The sequence below is a fragment of the Canis lupus genome, chromosome 7 (genome assembly GCF_011100685.1).
Source record: "Canis lupus familiaris isolate Mischka breed German Shepherd chromosome 7, alternate assembly UU_Cfam_GSD_1.0, whole genome shotgun sequence".
Lineage (NCBI taxonomy): Eukaryota > Metazoa > Chordata > Mammalia > Carnivora > Canidae > Canis > Canis lupus.
The window spans coordinates 6,749,630-6,769,064 of record NC_049228.1 but is presented as its reverse complement, the minus strand read 5'-3'; the positions used below and the strand labels follow the sequence as shown (position 1 = coordinate 6,769,064).

The 19,435-nt window shown below is 54.6% G+C and overlaps 1 protein-coding gene across 1 annotated transcript in view; it reads left to right on the top strand.

The window, feature by feature from the left end:
* The window catches only part of PLXNA2 (plexin A2), a 205,642-nt gene that overhangs the window by 69,470 nt on the left and 116,737 nt on the right, over positions 1-19,435 (top strand). The window lies entirely within an intron of this gene.

Below are 19,435 nucleotides of genomic sequence, written 5' to 3'. Positions count from 1 at the left end.
TGTCTGGGTTGGAGCGTGTGGCCTGTCACTCGTCTGCTATGACTCCCAAAGGTCAGCCCCTTCTTTCCTCCGGCTCTGGGCAGCCCGTGGGGGCACGCAGTACGAGCAGGGGCCTGCCTTGCCCCCAGCCTGGCTGTTCCACGCCCAACAACGTGGTCTGGAAGCCTCGGCAGGCCTGAGTGAGGACAGTCAGAGCACTGTCTCTCGGGAGTTTGCTCTGTAGAGTGTGAGATGGGCTCAGGGTCCTCTCCGCCAGATAGAAAACTGCCCCAGGGGTACCGTGTCTTTTGCCATGAATATGGGCGTGGAGTCTAGAGCCCTGGATCCTGGAGGAGCCCAGCCTTCTGCCCCACTGAGGTCCCACTTCTGGAAAGTCCTCTTTCCACGGCCTCATGGCCTGGTCAAAACTGGGCCTTACTGGGACGACGTAACCTGGCCACAGCTGGCCACTTACCAACTGTGTTGGGGCTCATTAGCCTCTCGGGAGCACTGCCCTGTCCTTCTTAAAAACCACTTTATCTTCTTTCTGATTTATTTTCCCTTTCCATAAAATGAGAAACTCCCCAAGTGTATAGAACCCACTGAAGGCACCGGAAAGAGCCCTTGAGTCAGACACCTGAGTTGTTAATCCCAGGCTGGCTGTTGGGCTTTGGGCAAGGCATCCCACTCTCTGAGCCCGTTTATTCCTCTGCAGAACATGATGGCATATTCCATCGGTATGAAAGTCATGAAGGGCTTGGTATGAAAATGAAATCAGAGAAATTATGTCCTTCAAGTATTTCCTGAGCATCTACTATACGTTGGTCACTCTCCTAGGGGTGAGGGGTACATCAGTGAACAAAACAGGTAAGAGCCTGTTGCATTCTAGTGACCTGCTTAAAATTCCAGTGAGGATGCTCTCAACTGAAATCTGATGTCATCTCATCCCTGTGGAACTTGCCCCTCCTCTGAACAGCTGCCCCCACTTCCCCAACCAGATGGAGGTGCCCCTGTGCCCACTCTCCATATGAGAAAACTAAGGGCCCCAAGGTTTAGGTCACTTGCCCAGTGTTTCACAGCCAGGAAGTAGCCACGTCAGGATTTGAACCCAGGCCTTCTGACCCTAAAGCCCCACCGGTTCGGCTCCACCAAGCTGCCTCATACAGCAAGTGCGCTTTGTCACCCATCTCCGTTTTAATAACGTGGGATCCCTGATGCCAGAGAGTAATTCTCTGGATGGATTTGGGGGTGGGGGGCGAGAGGAGAGCACCCGGGTGCCGGTGTTTGTATCTGCCAAGTCCGTGGGAGGGTGGGTGGTGGTTTCAACAACGGAGAGCTCAGAAGGGAATTGGTATTTGGACGGCCAAATAACCACAATTTGTATTAAGCAGAAACATAGTCATTACGCACCCTGTGCCAGCTGCCGTGGAGGGAAGCCCAGGACACTTTGGCCTGTGGTCTGGAGAGAAGCTTCCATGGGGGGTCCTGGGGTGCCCCTCTAGGGGCGGGACATGGGGAGCAGGTGGTGGGGAAGCAGGAAGAGGGAGCCACTGGGCTTAAGGACCTCATCGTCAGGTGACACACGCTTCACCCCCCTACTCTCCTCAGTAAGGCCTCTCCGGTTCTCATTAACGCAAGCAAATACGCATCCCAGCGCTGGGCCGGGGACACATGTGTTGATATTTAATTATATAGCGTGCGCCGAGTATATTATGGCCCCTCCAGGGAATGCTGGCTGCAGACAATGAGGTGCAGTGGAGTCCATTCAAAACTACTTAGTTAATTAATGCATTAGCCACTCCCGTTGCTACCAGGGCTGAGGCCTGCGGGAGACAGAACACCACGTATTGTCCTGGGGTCTCCTGTCCCCTCCAGGGCCTGTCTTGCTCAGAGCCCTTTGCTTCCAGATGCTCTGTGAAGTTCTCAGCGGTCAGGGCAGCCTCCTGTTAAGAGCAAAGGGGTTCATCCCTTGGCACTGGCACAAGTAAGTGAAGCTTGCAGGTTGGGGGTGGATTTCCTTTGTTTGGGGGTGCCTGTCTCCAGCACCCTGAGAGTCAGCTTGCTGACATCCCAGCGTCGCCCCGAGCCCTGCGCTCTATTTCAGGAACTCCCTCTCCGGCTTATAGCCCCAGGTGCGGCAGCAGGTGCCGAGTTGCACTGCATCCTGTTGCCTGGGAACAAGAGTGGCTTGGGCCCCGGGGGAGTGCAGGGTGGTGGAGCATGCCAGGTGAGGCGAGGTGGGAGGCACTGAAGCCAGAGCAGGGAGTCCATCCACTGCTGAGACCTGCCAGGAGGGAGACCCTCCATCCTGTCCCTGCCCACCTGTGTATCCCCCACCCTCCTGCAGCTCCAGGCCTGCTTCTTGCCTTTGGTTAATTATCATGTCAATGCATGACGCCCTGGTTTTGTGTTCTGCGCAGATCTCCTAACTGTACTACTTTGCACATGTGTTGATTTTCGTTTCCTCACCACCACCATCCCCAGCCCCCCCCCCCCCCCGCCCTGTGGACTTTCTCTCTCATTCTTTTGAACTCTCAGCAACAATTTCCAAATCAGTCTATATGCATTTGTCATTAAGTCTCGAAGCTTTCTGCATTGCTTCCTCGGGGTGCAAGCTTCCAGGGCCAAGGGCCCATCACAGCCAACTTTCTCTGCCTAGCACCAGGCTCGGCACCACAATGGGCATTCGATGGCATTTGAAGTGATGCGTTCTGTCCTTCCCAGCTCTTCAGGAAGTCCCTGTGGTCAGTGATGGTGCCTTTTTGTCTTTTGGAATCTCTGCTCCCGCCTCCGTAGGCAGCGCTCGTTGAGGGTCCCGGCCAGGCTGAATGGGTGGCTATTCTACGTCAGCCTTAGAGCAGCCCTCCCAGCGCTGAGGCCTCACATGAGAGGGTGGGACTGGGAGTGGAACCAGGTGACTCTGGTGTCTCTGTGAGAGTTCCCAGTCCATTGAGGTTTCTTTATTTTCTCTTTTCCAAAATCTTGTTATTTTTGGTTGATTTCTTGCCATTACCATGTCATACCATGATGCTTTGCCATATTGTGAGAAATGTAATCTGCTCTTACGTGGAGTGATGGGATGCGGTGCCTCTCCAGAGTCCTCTCTCCTTGCCATAGGAGACTGGTCCTGTCTCATGTGGGAAGGAACTCTCAGTTTATCTGCACAGAATAGATAAACCTCAGCTGGAGCAGGAGTTAAACCTTAGGAGGAGCTTTCTGAACAGAAAGGAAGAATATAGTGAGCACTGAATCAGTATGCCAAGGAAAGTTGTAGAACATTTGTTCTCTTTGGTCGAAAAATGAGACCCAGATCCCCTGGCCTACATAGAAGATGAAGTGTCACCTGGAAGCTCGGGGCTGCTATCAATCCTGGGGCACCGTAGCCCTGAGCCCAGGAAAGGATGCCACAGCTGCAAGCTTCCATCTGAGGCCAGCCCAGTACTAGACCAGCCTGGACCCAGGACAGGCAGCTGGGCCTCTGGGCTTTAAAGACAAATGAAATTAAATGAGGATCTGCCCTGAGCTGTTGGGGACAGCCCCATGGGTTTTGCCCTCATAGGAAAATTAAGGGAAGCAAAAAAGTTGAGAGAATAAAGGATGCAAGACGAGCCCTGGACGGGAGATCAGAAAACCCTCATTCGCCTGCACACTCTGCCACTTCCTAAATACGTGACCTTGGGCAAGTCTCATAAACACTCAGAGCCTTGTTTTCCCCATATATCAAATTAGGATAATAATTCTCACCTCACAGGTATGTTATAAGGCTGCAATGAGGTACTGTACATGGAAACACTTCAGAAGCAATAAAAACATTCTATAAATGTAGGGTATTATTATTCCCATCCATCCAGAACTCGGTTCCTTTCTCTCGAGTAAGAGAATGTGTGCTATAAAATGAATCAGAGCATGGGCATCCGCCACCCCAGGCAGAGAGGGCCAGGTGACTGTAAGTGGTGTCGCCCAAGACACGGCCGTCCAGGCCTCATAAAAAGGGCCAAATGGATCCCCCCATCTCCACGCTCATATTCAGAATGGTGGCAAATTCAAGTCGGAGACAAAAGAGAGGCCGAGGGTTCGGCCGTTTGGGTTCCATCGCTGATTTCCTGTCCCAGAGGCTTCTCCCCGCTGCAATTCTCATGCCAGGGCCCCCACCTAAGCCTCTTTGCTAACAGAGTATTTTTAACCTGCCACCTCCTTCCGCTTTGCCCATCTGCAGACAAGGGTCCTGGCGAGATAACAGAATCCATTAGTGCCGCTAGCGTCAGGCAGCGCCTGCTAAATACGTCCGGAGGAGCTCCCTCCCACCCGGACACTCGGGGGGTGAGGCGGCCTGGCTCTGGGGCCGGGCCGAAGGAGGCTCCAGCTGGACCCCCAGAGGAGTTTGCGGTCCCCCCCCCCACCCCCCCGCCATCTCAGGAGTCTTCACGGATGCTCCCTGCCCCTGCTTGGGGAGGACCCAGATGAACTCCCTTCTGAGAGTGAGGATCAGATGCTCTCCTCTTCCCCTTTTTTTTTTTTCTCAAAATCCCACAAGGACTTGGGAAGAAAGTATTTCTTGGGCAATGTCTGCAGGTCCTCCAGGGAAGACACAGGTAACGGGTGGCAAGCCCGTTGGAGGAAGGAGGGGAAGAAAGACCCACCGGGCACTGTCTTAGTTTTTGAGCCGGGGGCAGAGGGAATCGAACCCAGGCAGCCGTGAGGCAGATGAGTGTGAGGGAGCACAGGAGGGGCGGGGGCGGCCCGGCAGGAGGGCCCGGCCAGGGAAGGAGTGCCCCAAAGGTCCTTCCACTGGGGCGCCAAGGGCCTGCAGGTGTCCCCCGGCCTCCCACACGCGCACACAGCGGCTCCCTCCTGCTAAGGCCAATCTCCACGCTAAACTGTTCATTATTGCCACCCGGCAACACTGCGCGCAAGTGTCAGGAGCCATCAGTGTGGCGGGAGCGGGACAGAGGAGCGGGACAGAGGAGCACAGGCCGCCCTGTGCACCGCAGGGAGCCGCGGCCCAGGGGGCAGCGCTGGTGAGAAGCCCAGGCCAGCCTCCAGGGGCGGGCGAAGGGTGCTGAGCCCCGGGCCTGGAGCAGGGACCGACTGAGCATTGGCAAGCCGTGGGCCGCGTCCAGCCTTGGGATGCAGGCAGCCCACGGCGTGGGCTCCTGGGGAGGAGGACACCAGCAAGTGACACCGCCAGCGGCTGCTTGATCCAGGGGTGACTGGGTGAGGGTGATGTACAAGGTCCCCAAGGCAGGCGAGACCCTGTCACTAGGGAACCAGAGCCATGAGGGGGTGGGGGGGCGCGGAAGGGGCTTCTCTGGGGAATTGAATGGTAAATGCTTCAGCAGCCCTGTTCCAGCCCTAGTGTGCACAACTTAGAGCCCCTGCGCAGACCCCTCACCCTATCCCCCGCCCACATCCCTCACCAATTAGCCAGCCCGGCTCCCCGAGGCTTCCCTCCTCCCCCTCCCTCCTGGCCTACGTTTGGTTGGTCGGTTGTCCCTCTTCTCTAGGAGCCTCACCTGCCCCCCTTCATGTCATCCCTTCTTCCTGTACTGGTGCTGGCTTCTGCGCCCTCTGCCCCGGAGTCACCGACCACCTTCTTTGACCCCCTGAAAGCCTCCCCACCGGCTCCTGAACAGGGTCCTGTCGCCCCGCCACCAGCAATGCTTCGTCTCCTCCTGTACCCCTTCCCCACCCCTTCCCCACGCCGCCTCTGCTACATCACACCCCCTGGTTCCAGCCTTGCCGGTTCCCTTCCCCGTCCCTGAGTGGCCCCTTCTCAGTCCACGCCTGCACCTTGGCTCAAGCTATTCACGAGGCCCTGTCGACTCACATCCCACCTCTTCAGTGAAGCCTTCCTGGGTTTATCCAGTCCTCTGGATCCCGGTCATTGGTGACGGCGTGTAGCAGAGCCAGCTTTATGTGTGAGCTGCGTATCCTCCTTCCCCCCGAGGTAGCGTGTGCAGTGGCGAGTGTCACAGTCTTTGCATTGGGACCGTCTGGGCTCCAAATTAGGCCTGTCCATTTGCTGGCAGTGTGGTTCCCGACAAGTCACTAAACCTCTCTGTGCCTTATTTCTCATCAGCAACACGGGGGGCAGGTAGGAGAACCTGTCTCGTAGAGCTGTTGTGGGCCTTTAGTTGTTCTTATGCGTAAAGCACATAGGATGGTGCCCGCCTGCTAGCATCTTGATGTCGTATGTTACTGTCGTCTCTCTTCCCCTGACTGTGAATTCCTGGGGCTCAAGAAGTGCACACAACTCATCTTTGTGCTCACCCCAAAGAGATCCTGCTTGTCCCCAGACTCTCTCCTAACTTCTCCCAGAAAGAAACACAAATGACCCAATCTTGAAAGGACCCCAGGGGCCATCTTGAGTCGAGTCTAGCTTTACAGATTGGTAAACTGAGGCCCGGAGGAGCTGAAAGACTTGCTCAAGGCACGCGGCTGGTCAGCCCCAGCGCTGGAAGCCTGGCGGGTCAGGAACGCGATGCCTGGGTCTCACTCTCATCTCTCTTGCTTTGATACAAATGCTATTTCTCTCTCCTCTGGAGAGGAGAACAGATGGTCCACGTCATCTCCAGCCTCGCTGTGGCTGCTCACTGAGCCAGCCACACTTGCGGATCGCCCCCTGCAGCCTCCGGTCCCCCTGCCACTGATCCGGGCTGTCCCCAGCCCTTTGGCCCTTCCTAATGGGGCGGGTTTTCCTGCCTTCCCCTCAGCGTGCCTTGAGTTCTTTAAATAGAGACCTGCGAGTCCGACTGGGGCCTGGTCTTAACAGAGACCCCAGGGGGGGAGCAGAGGGGAGCCCATGAGCAGACACAGGCAGGGCCGGCCCCGGCTGCTGCCCCGTAGCCAGAACCCACCCCGCCAGGCACCCAGGCGGCCCTCGGATCCTCTCCCTTCACTGTGCGTTTGATACAATCTGGAAAACGCATTAACCATTACACAGAGTAGTTGACGCGTAATTAATAAAGTACAGATTTTGGCTGGAAGCCTCAACTTAAAATAGCACCAGGACTGGGGAGAGGAAGGGCCGGCGAGGGAGGCTGGGAAGGCGGCGTGTGATGAGAACCCAGACCGCTATCTCTGAGAAGAACAGGGCCGCTTCCCTCGGAAACTAGGGAGGGAGGAGAAAGAGAACAGTTTTATTTATTGTTTTATTAAAAGGGTGAGGCTGGAATGCGGAGAGGCTGTCTCTCTGGCCCGGGCACCCTCGCACCTCCCAGGACAGGGCCAGGCCCCCAGCTGGGGCCTAGACACCTGTGCGCGCCCTTGGGGAACAGAAGACCAGCATCCGTGCTTCCCGGGACCACTGTCTCGTGAAGTTGCACATTCCAGGCCTGTTTTTCATGTGAGAGATGTTTTAATGGCGTTTTGAGACAGCCTGTTCCCTCCCCGATCCTCCAGAGAGGCTGGAGGGAGCTTCGCATCTTCTTTGAAGAAGCAGCAAAAGGCCTTTCTTCTGCAAGCGTGTTCAGAGAGCCCTTTGCTTGCAGTCAACCAGCCTTCTGGTGTGAGGGGAGAGGTGAGGAAGGGGCTTGAGGAAGTGGAGGGAAAGGGGAGAAAAGGCTTCTGTGGTTAATTCAAATGCCTGGCCTCAGGGGCATTCTCTATTGAAGCTGGAGCCCTGCTGCTTTCTGCCAGCCAGATCCCAAACTGGTTTTCTGAAGCAAAATGCAAATTTCAGCCCCAACTAATCAACCCTGACAGGGCAGCATCACCTCCAGCCTGCCAGTCATTAACAAACGACCCAAGGTGGACCTGAGAGAAGAGGCGTGCCAGACCTGGCTGGAGGAGGCTGAGATGGAAGGTTCTAGAAACTTCAGCATCAAGTCACTGTATAGCAGAACCTTGACACCCAGGGGGAGACTGAGGCACGTTTCACCGGGCAGGAAATCCTGACGCCATCCCCTTATCGGATTTGCAATACTGCCTTCTTCTCTCCGCGAGGCAGAAATGAACTTGATCTCCTCGTTTAAACCACAGCGAATGGGTGAGGATGTGTGAAAGTCTATTATATGATGAGACCCTGAGGGCCCTCTATGAGAATAATTAATCTATTAATTACGTGACATCAGCAAAACAGCACCGGCTTCTATGGCATGATCTTATGTATTATTTGTCTCCGTATCCCCAAAGCCTGAGCCCTATCCTTGGCACACCCTGCAAAATGTTTCAGAAATGTTTGTGGCCACATTCCAGAGACCGAAAACAAACCTTTGCCCTAGACCTCCCAGAGCCTCAGTTTATTCATCTGTAGGATGGGGATAAAGAGGGCTTCCCTTTTCTCCAGCCTGTTGGGTGGAATGAGGTGTGCTTGATAATTCTGCAAGCCGTGCCATGGTGCAGTGCTGTGGGGATATGGGATATCCGGCCCCCTTGTTCTTAGTTTTCCCCTCTCCCCTCCCACACCGGGGTCAGAGCCAACTGGACAGATCTGACAATCAGAGGGACACAGGAGCTTCTGTCCTCTACCTCGCAGGCTCCCCATGTAGGCGCCTTGTTCTCAAGGATTCAGAACTCGAACCCAGAACCTTATAGAGCTACTTCTTCTTGGGGGCCGGTGGGGGTGGGGGAGGCGTGGAGGGGAAAATCTTTCCGGTCAAAGATCCCAAGCTGGGGGCCCAGCTATCAGCCAGTCCTCAGCTCTAGTGCTTTCTACCTCTGGGGGCGGGGGAGTATACTAAGGAAGGAGAGAAGGGGCTGGTAAGAAATGTGCTATCTCTGGTGCAGGGGGAGTGAGGGGGCAGCCAGTGGGAGAGGCGGGTTGGGTTTCACTGGCATTCCACAGCAGGCTTCTGCCAAGCAGCCGCATCGGCGCTGAGGGAGCTTCTGAGACCCGAGGAGCCTCACAGTCGACTATGGGCAAACCTGATAGCCCATCTGGAATCCATCCGTGGCCTGTCCCCCTCCCCCATGCCCTGAGCTCATTGGAGGGGCCACAGTGGGGGAGCAGGGCCGGGCAAATCCCCCAGGTGCCAGCCCTCAGGCCCCTGTTGCTCCCTTCCGGCTCTGGGAGCACAGGTCCCCCATGCACAGGCCCCAGCTTCAGTTCCTGCCCCTTCCTCTCAGAAGCTAATCTTCTGGCTCCGAGTAGCGCAGAAGAAAAGGGAAGGGGCCTCACTTCTGGCCACACCAGGGTTATTCAGGCGGCCTGAGAATGCCAGCCCCATTCCACATCAGGAAAAAATTTGGATGGATGTTATATGGTAGCTTTGGGCTTTCAGAGTCTTCACAGAGGAGTTGAGCCATCCTTAGCAGTCAGAGCCCTAGATCTCCCTGAATATCAGTGTCCCAAATCTTCCATCAGCCTAACATCCTAAATGCTCAAACTCCCAATGGAAGGATCTCGCAGCCAGAAGGCGTGGGATTGTGCACAGAAGAAGCATGACCAGTTGCCTGGAGCCTAGTGCCTTACCCTCAGCCATGCCACGATGGTTTGCTCTGTGATCTTGCGGGGGTCATTTGCTTTCTCGGGGACTTGGTTTTTTCTTCTATAAGAGGATACCCACCCTTGCAGGATGATCCTGAGGATCACAGAAGGGAAATTTAGATGACAGACACAAAACAGAAAATGTCCCTACCAGGGTGCACCATCTGCAGTGCCGATGATAATGCAGTGCTGACTCTGTTAACAAGCCCCAGCCTCAGCCGGGAGACTCGGACCTCAGGGTCCTCGTCACCTGCCACTTGGAGGAGTCCTCCCTGAGGCCTGTAAGAGAGGGATTTATTCCTCCATTTTCCTGGCATCTCTCCTCCTCCCCGGATCAGTAGGAGTCATGGTGGTCTTGTCACCTACCATATTTTATTAACCTTTGCCACCCATCCAGCACGTAGGGGTGGATACCTACGGGGGCCGTCCCTCCCTCCCACCTGCAGAGACACACATTGCCCTCCACAAGCAGAAGGCATCCCCTCCCTGGGAGTCTCCCTCGATCTGATGTGCTAGCATAGCAGCGACAGGGCCTGCGATGATAGGAGGAGCCTGTAGGCTGAGGAAGGGTCCTTACTTGCTGCCAAACCTCACAGGGGTCGGAGGCAGCTCAGATCACCAGGTGGGAAACAGGCCCCGTACCCACCACAAATCTCTTTCAACAACAAACTTTGTGAACGGCCTGTTTCCCAGTGCAGCTTCCTGCACCGTGTTGGCCTAATCTTTGCGTCCAAAATCCCTCTCCAAACACGAGGTTTCCTGCCCCGCACTGGCAATCAGAGAGCTAATTATCTGGGATTAGAGATGGAATTTGGGGGGGGGGGTCCCTTCTAATTACAGGAGGAAATTAGCCGACTGACATTGGCAAGGCCACTGGGATTAGAGTTGGAATCTGAGATTGGACACAGGTCAGTCGGGGATGTGCGGTGTCCCGTGCTTGGGGCCGGTGTCTTCTGCTCTCGACTGTCTCTGGAGTCGGCGAGATGAGGTCAGACGGGGGGGGCTGCAAGAGCTTCTCTCTGGGATATCCAGGAGAGGGGCGTGTGTGCGCACACATGCCGAAGAGAGGGTGAGATGTAGAGAGCAGAGGACAGAGAGATAATAGGTGGGCAGAAACAGGAACTGGCAGGAGAAACATGAGAAGGAGCCGGAGAAGGGGATGGGAGATTAGAGGCCGAAGGAGAGTGCCAGGGAATACAGACAGACACGTGTAGAGACCACCGTTTCTCCTCCCACCATTGCTACGGGGCCACTCACTCAATCCAGGGACCGAGAACAGAAAGGCTGCAGAAAAGGCCTCCCTCCTACCATCCTCCTTCCCCCTCTTCCCACTCCCCTTCTCCTGGCGTCCAGCACACTGACCCGGTCTTGCTGCACACGGTGCAGGTGACCAACGCTCTTGGCCTGGCTGGGGGACGGGGATGGGGCGGGGAGCTTGGTTCCCACTGAGCTCCTAGTGAGCTCGAGTTCCTTCTGTGGCCTGAAGATGGGACTTTCTTCTCTCCTAGGAGAAACTCTCTTGGCTCAGAAAGGCATTCCTTCTCTAGTTGATTTATTCATTCTTCTGTTGTACAGATAGTTAGAGAACATTACCACGGGGGAGACCCACAGCTGAACGATGGATTTTAGGTAGCCTAGAAGAATCGAATTGAAACCTGGTTCTTGGTCTTTAGGGGCATGTCCCGACCTCTTCCCTCTCTTCCAACATGACATCACCTTTACCTGGGAGTAGTCCAGGCCCTTGCTCGGAAAGCTCCTGGCCAGCTGCTACCCACAGAGAAAGGACATGGACACACAGTGCAGAGACCTGAGACTTTACCACAGCAACACAGGACCGAGTGCAAATTCACGTGGTGCAGACCAGCATGTGAGTGCGTGAGTGTAATTATTTACACGCATTCCCATCCCGCTTCTGTCCAAATGAGGAATTAAGTAACTTGTAAGAAAACTTTTGGCAAACGTATGTAATGAAAACTAGCACGGAACTGGAAGATCCAAGTCATGTGACGGGAGTGGAAATAAGTGTGCTAACCATAAAGCACGCGTCAGCACCGGAGCCCAGGCCCCAGATTTGGCCCGAGTATCCTGGTAGCCAAATCAAAAAGGGAAATAGGATGAACTAGAAATCCTTACTCTCAGGTAGAAAGAAGTATACCTATTTTTCAGGAGAGGCGATTCCCAGACATCACAGTCTACGAATGATTTATCATGCGAGACCACGTACAGAAACCAGGACAAAAGTTTCCCATCGGCATCAGAAGCGTCTTTTATGTGACAGTTTCTGGTGTTAGCTCCTGCTCACGTGCCAAGGCCCCCACCTAACAATCCACATCCACCGAATTACTCTCTTGGAGCAGCAACAAGAAACAAGTGGATAAGGCCATTTAGGAAAGTGAAGCTTTGCAGGTTAAGCTTCCGTAGGCCAGGCTTGTGGCTTTCTGATGCTGTAACTTGATTCAGGGAGAGAATGCAATTTTTCACCGCACCCCATTGTGCTTGGCACTCCCGCTAAAAGTCGAACAAAACGAACTCTAGAGATTCCGCTTCTACATCTGGGAATTTATGATTTTCGTTGGCACTCCTACGGGGGCTCAGACAGCAGAATAGGGGCATTAAAATGATAGACACAAGATGTTAGCATCATACGCAGGACAAAGGTGAATGCGTTTTCGGGAAGCGTGTGGCTTAATAAAAGATTGTCTAAGCAACCTGACCGGGGGCCCTGAGCTCTCTCCACCACCTGTTGTGATCCAAGGTCAAGCCACCTCACCTCTCTGAGCCCTGGTTTCTTTGTCAGTGAAATGGGTTTTGGAGATAAGTAGGTATTTATGTCAGGCGCCCAGTGCCCTGTTCAAGACAGAGCGTGCGCTCAGGACGTGGTAACAGCGCTCCAGTCTAGGATTGCTGAGTAAGGCCGGGTGTGGGGAGGCGAGGAGGAGACCAGGAGTTCTCCGATCCTCGCCAGGGGGACCCGCTGGCCTTGCTGAGAAACCCCCTCACAATCCTCAGCTTCCCCCTGGTTGGGACTGTGCAAAGCCAATTCTGTAGATGTTCCTACCTGGGAGACCCAAGAGTTCCCCCTCTCTCCGTGCCGCTTCTGCCACAACTTAACTGGGGAACCTGTGGTCCTCCTCTCTCCCATTTTCCTTTTGCCCTCTTTGGGTTTTGTGGCCTTGGGAGGCCCCTGTGGAGGCTCCTGCCTCCTTGTCAAACCTCATCCTTCAACTGCCCGTCCTCTGCTCGTCTCAGGAAGGGTCCCCTGTGCAGTAGGACGAGGAGCCGAACTCCTGCCTCTCCTTGAGGCATCCCAGCCCCCAGCCACCTCTAGGTGACAGCAGAAGAGGGCGCGGCTGGGAAACCAGGTGAAGCTCCCTGCCCACCGGCCGCTACCCCCCCTGCCCCTGCAGCACCTGCCAGCAGTTGGGGACGCAGCGCTCCCGCAGAGCCGAGCAGCCAGGTGTGGGGCTGTGGCCCAGGGACACACCTCTCGCTCCCCCTCTCTCCCCCTGCTGCTTTGCAGTTTCTCTGTACGTTCCAGCTCACTGCCAAATTGTCAAAAGCTATGAGAGGCAAAGTGCTGTTCAGTTAATGATTCCAGTCCCTGGAGAGGTGGAGCGCTCTTTTAAGAGAAAAAAATCCGGAGGAGTGGGGGTGTGGGAGGGGCAGGAGAGGGGGATGCTTTAGTACTCCACACAAAAGCTAAGCTGTAGCTCCTTCCAGCTCTTTTTAAGGAGCAGATTAGAAGTGGGTAGGTTTACCCCAGCGGCCTTCTCTCTGTGGGGAAAAGCCTGGAGCCTCCCCCTCACTTCTCTCCTTTTTTACAAAGTAAAAAGGGTTTGAATCAGAAAGCTGCCGTCCTTTTGGCCCCGGTGGCCTCAGCCCTCTGTCCCCAGCACAGGTCCTGTGGAGACCCCAGCAAAACCATTCCTTCGTGCTCAGAGGCTGCCTTCAAAAGCTGGCCACAAACTCCCATAATGCAAAGGGCTCCTGCTCCTTGCTCCTGCTGCTCCCTCCTCCTCCTCCTCCCTCTCCTCTCCCTCCTCCCCCTCCTCCCCCTCCTCCCTCCTCCTCTTCTGTGTCCCTTCCCCTCCTACCTCTCCTCCTCCCTCCTCCCCCTTCCTCTACTCCTCTCCTCTTCCACTCCTCCTCCTCCTCCCCTTCTTCCTCCCCTCCTCCCCTTCTTCCTCCCCCTCCTCTGCTCCTCTCCCTTTCCCCTGTTCCTCCCCTTCCCCTCCTCCTCCCTCTCCTCCCCCTTCCTCTGCTCCTCCCCCTCCTTGTCCTCCTCTCCTCTTCTCCTCCCCCTCCTTCCTCTCCTCCTCCTCCTCTTCCCCCCTCTGCTCCTCCCCCTCCACCCCTCCCCCTCCCCCTTCTACCTCTCCTCTTTCCCTCTCCCCCTCCTCCTCCTCCTCCCTCTTCCCTTCCCCCTCCTCCCCCTCCTTCCCCAACCCTGACCCAGCCTGCTCCCTTGGAAAGGACAGAAGGTGGGGGTGACCAGTTACCCCAGGGGCTCCTGAAGAACTTCCTCCCTGCCCAATTTTCCTCCTCAGCCTGGTCCCACCCAAGTCTGTGGATCAAAAAAGAAAATCCATCAAAAATTCCTCACCTCCCTGCAGCCTTTTCCAGGGTCCCAGATGCTTTCCCATTCCTGATCTAATCTGTCCCCACCGCAGCTTCGCCAAGTAGACGGTTTGGTTTTTACCAGTTTTGCAGATGAGAAAAGTGAGAATTAAGTCCCTTGGCTGAGTGCCCCCGTGTGACCTCCGCCCCAGCAAGTGAGGACTTCAGCCCTGACCGGCCAGTCAACACCTATCAGCAGGGAAGATTGAGGTGTGGGGCTTGAAAGATCAAGAAGGGAAACCGAGAAACCTAAGAGGCTGCTCAATGGGAGACCCGTGTGCCCCTTAATTTCTATCACCTCCAAGTGTGATCTGGCTTCATGGGTTGATTTTTTTTTAAGGTTGTTTTTTTTTTCCCAGACTGTCCCTAAATCATTCCCGTCAGTCTTAATCCCAGTCGCCTGCTCATATCCTCAAGTGAAGAATTCCACAGGCTGCTGCAATGTGGCCACTCCCTGGATGAGGTGATGTCGGCTGTCCACACGCCAGGAGCACGCAGCACCCTGGGTAGTGGGAGCTCCTGGGGTCCGGAGGACGCGGGGAGGCTGGACGAGAACGGGGCTGCACGTCGCTGACCGTGAGCCCACTGGGGGCTCTGCTGATGCCCAGAGAAAGGCAGCACAGAGCTCGCTCCTCACCAGGCCGGGCACTGCCCCCTCCTTCCCCCTCCCCGGTGAGCCCCTGGCACCTGCTGTCCCATTGTAGCCAGCCACCTGCAGGGTCTGCATCCTGGCGCTGTGCCCAGAGGCCGCGGGGCGTCGGTGCAAGGAGGGGCCTGACGTCGAGGAGGGGCCTGACCTCGAGGAGAAGCAGGTGTCCAGTTAGAGAGCGCAAGGTGACCGGGAGGGGTCTCGGGGCAGCGATGACAGGGAGGAAAGTGAGAGTCAGCCACAGACCTGATCAGAGCCCTGGCTCGACAGGCCCCATCTCCCCCCACCTTGATGAGAATGATCTGGCCCCAGAAGAATAGCAATGAATTAATTAGGGGTCTGTTGTCACAAAGCAGCTCATTATTAAAGTCCTTCTCCTGGGAGGGGAGATGGAGAAAGGTGTGAAGACGACAGCTAGTCAAACAGAATCTTTTAAAAGAGCCAGACCCTCCCCCAGCTGTCTGTTGTGCCCTTGGGCTCTGCCGGGAAGTCAGACGTAGCAGAGCACGGGGGCACCCCTGGGCTGGTGTCTCGGGATTGCAGGGCAGAGGCCTTCTGGCCTCCCTTCCCTTCCCTCTCCTCCTCTGATGTGGTTTCCCAGACCCCAGCGCTGAGCCCATCTTTGCCAACTTAACCCTTGCTTGCTCGCTGCCTCTGAGCCAGCCGAGCTCTGGCTTGGTGGCCTGGAGTTCTTCTCCGTAGAAGCACCTTGAGCGGCTAGGGTGCTTTCCTCCCAGGAGCTCTTGGCGGTCCGGTGGGGAGCCCAACAGCCACCTCGACAGAGGGAAGTGAGCACAGCGTGCTTGTGGGCCAGGCTCCAGAAGATCCGATGGAGGGTGGGGAGGATGTGCAAAGTGAGAGTCTCTCTTTTTTCCACTCAGTATTTTCCGGAGATGGGGAAACAGAGGCCTACAAAAGTGAAGGCCATGCTGGCTCTTCCACCCACCAGCCCCGTGACCTGGAGGTCACCTCATGCCTCTGAGCCTCTGTGTCTTCATCCATAACATGGGACTATTAGAGTTGTTGTGAGGCTGTAATGAGAGAGTGTGTATTGAGCGCTTAGCACAATATCTATCAATAATGGGGGTTAAATGAATGTGAGCTGTGGCTAATGTTCCGTTCCTACCCAGTTGCAGGAACAGGGATTCATTCACTCCATCGGGGGGGGGGGGGGGGGGTGATGGAAGCCCTATGATGTGTACAGCAGCACTGAATGCAGTAAGGCATAGGAGGCTGTACCCGTGTCTGTTTTCTAGTAACTTAACAGTCTTAGAAGAGATCATCACGTGTGTTCACAGGTCACCATGCCGAGAGACTCACTAGGGACTATGGGAGTTCAAAGGGGAGATCAGGATGGGCTTCCTAGAGGAGGGGGCATTTGGGTTAGGCCTTGAAGGATGGTTAGGATCCAAGAAGGAGAATAAATTGTCAAGCCAAGACATGTAGACCAAAAACCTGGAGACCTAATTGGAGAATGATGAGAAGGCCATGCTAGCTAGACCCCGGAATGACAAGTAAGGGGACGTGAACGTTTCTAAAGTCTCACCGGAGGCAATGAAGGGTGTTCTGTGTTGTAGGTACATGGGTGCATGCGATGATTTACTTTCTTTTTTTTTTTTTTCGTATTCCCAAAGTAGTGTATGTTCATCATTAAAAAAAAAAAAAATTAGGAGTGAGATAAGCAAGGGAAAGAAAATTACAAACACCTGAAATTTAAGGATTTTGCATACAGAAAAGGCAGGATCAAATAAGTGTTTTAAGAAGATTAATCTGGCAGCGTTGGTAGAACAGATTACAGCGGGAATATGCTGGAGGCAGGGAGATTTCTCAGGTTATTGCTGTAGCACAGATAAGAGGCAATGAAGACTCGGGCCTCACCCGTTAGCGGTGGGACGAGAGACGCAGCGGCGCGATGTGCTCGCCCCGTCCCTGGGCTACCGCGCATTTCCGCAGCGTGGTGTACGCAGGCCACATGCATTTGCTCAATGACTTCTTTTAAAATCTCAGGGAGCCTCCTGTGTTCAGGCACAAGCCCGGTGCCAGATAGCTGTGCTCACAAGTCTAGGCCTCCCTTCCCATTCTTACAGCTTTAAATGTCATCCTCGGTGTTAATGAAAGCTGGAGATTACGGTTCCAGATTATAAAATGCAGGGCAATTTTAGGCCATTGAAAAGAATGAGTTAATTAAAGAGGGTAATAACCCTCTTAACTGCCCCACCCTTTGCTCTTTCTCCAGACTGCAGGTGGCCTTCCTTGTCATAGTAGAGGAGACAGCTGTAGGATCTATTTTGTTCCCCAGGACTTATCTCCAGGGGCACCGAACACTTTTTAGATGTAAGTCCTAGTTCCAGTGCAGGCATCGTCCTCTCCGTTTGACTTAGGGAGAAGCGGGGCCCCAGAGGGAGCCTAATGAAAGAGACCCAGTTCAGGCTTTGGAATCAGGAAGATTCAGCTCTGAGCCTGGCTCTGTCCCTAACTTGCCCTAGACGCTTAATGTTTCTTATTCTGTGAAATGGGGAGGCCGACGTCACACTGTTCAAGATCATTGATGTTTCTCGCCCCAACCTTTTGCACGCTGGTTGACGTGTTCAATAAATGCGTCGAACTACACTGATAAAGGCTGATGAGCAATTCGGAAGCCGTGTGTGTCGGGTCCCAGGAAGTGCTGCTTCGCTTGGCCTGGTCGCAGGGCCTCCGGGGGGGTGGGGCCGGGCATTTCCAAGGCGGTTAACCTGGGCGGCAGCCTGCCCGATTCTCACCACACCCAGTTCCAGAGTTTGATAAGAAAGCCTGCATCCCCCTCCACCTGGGCCCTGAAGGGTGCTTCTGAATCGTGCCCGGTTCACAAAAAGCCCAAGAAGTTAGGCGCTATCCTCAACCAGGTGGGGTATCCCCAGGCCAAGAACCTGTGTGCGGTGCCGCGAGTGGGGATTCTGAGAGCCCCACGTGGCTAGAGCTTCGGGCAAACAGAGATTTCCGGTTGGCAGAGATTGCTCATCATTTTTTATTCATTCCTCCCCCACTCCTGAATGCTCGCCACCCCCCGCAACTCTGCGCGCTCCCCGTGAATTATTGCTCTGCTGCTGTGTGATGTGATTTCTTCGGAGGCTGCTTAATGCTTCAACTGTCCCCCGCCAGTGTTGATCTTATTGTTTCCCAGAACAATCAAGTGCTTCCGCTGCCCTTGGCAACCTCATCTGGTTCCCGGATCCTCCTCACTGGCCCAAGTCTTGAACTGGAGCAGGGTTGACGGGTGGGGCTGGTCCCAGACAGAGGGAGAACGGAGAGATGGGATTCTTTTGCTTCTAGATCTTGATGTCACTCTCTGCTGAGTCATACAGGGAGAGAGGCCCCTGGGAGAGAGAAGTTGGTGCCCTTGTGAAACGCAGCTGGTCGTTAACCACAGGAAGGTGTGAAGCAGAGGCTGCTCCTCTCGGTTCTGTGGGCCCCGGGGGTCAGTGGTCACTCGGCCATCCACCCCTGGCTGGTGAGGAGCAATGAAGCCGCAATTTAGAAAAAGAGACTCTCAATCCAGCCAGTCTCCTCAACCGAATCTCTGAACACTTGACTTATAGTCATTGCTCAATAAATATTCACTACATCACCTATTCTAACCCAGGCTCTTAATTCTCACTGTTCCCAGATGCAGAAGTCCAGAGAACAAATGGTTTCTCTCGGGAGCCCCTCCCCACATTCCGGGAGAAAGCCTTCCATGGCTTAGCCTTCCATGAAGGAAGAAATCCAGAAGCCTCAGGATCATGAACCCCTCTGCTAGATCATCCACCCCCCAGTTTAATATTTAGGGCAGATTCCTAACATGCACAGAAAGGGAAATAATTGTACATGGAAATGTCAATCTCCAGTGTCAAAGCCCCAGTGATTGACCGACATCTCACTGGGGTCCAATGCTAGAATCATCTGCCTATATGTGGGTATGGGTGTGTGTGTGTGTGTGTGTGTGTGTTTGTGTCTATGCACATGCAGGCAGGGGTGGGGGCAAAATTCTCAAAGTTTAGCATATCTTAGTGACCTCCTTCCTTTTCAGGGATAGGAGGGATCCTTGGCCTTGTCTCTCCTCTTCCTCTGCCCTCTTGGTTCATTGCAACCCACAGACTGAGTTTCCCTGGCTCCTATATCCCTCTCCGTTGTTCAAGCATTTAAGGGCCGGGCTCCCAGCTGTCCTCCGGGGATCCTCAGCCTACTGGGTTGTGACTCTGGATGGGTAGTTAATATTTGCACAGCTCCAGGGGAGGAAGGATCAGAAGCACCCTGGAAGGTGCTACTGCCTCTGTGGGTGTGTGTGCCCATGCGCGTGCGTATGTGTGCGGGATGTAGGGAGGAAGGATCTCAGAGACCGAATTTACCAAAGCCTTCAATCTATAAATAATTCGGGTCATGAAGCTCTACAAAAATAAACTTCAGCTAGAATCCTCTCGCACAGCACTAACTGCACAGCTGCAGATACACCCGCCCATCAACTCACCCCCAGGTTCAGTCTGAGCAGCGCCAGGCCTGCCCCACCTCGTCCCCCTTTAAACGTCTACATGTTTCTATGTGTGTGTGCACATGCACACAGACACACATACACATTCACAGAGCACGCAAGCCCTGAGTCCTGAGGCAGAGATAAAATCAAGTAATAAAGGCCTCTTCCAAAGTGACTTCTCGGACATAAAGTGACAAGACCTGCAGAAATTGTTGTCGAGCCCTCAATAAACGCACATCAAAAGTCTCATCTTCTCCAAAACGCTCAAGTCTGAGAA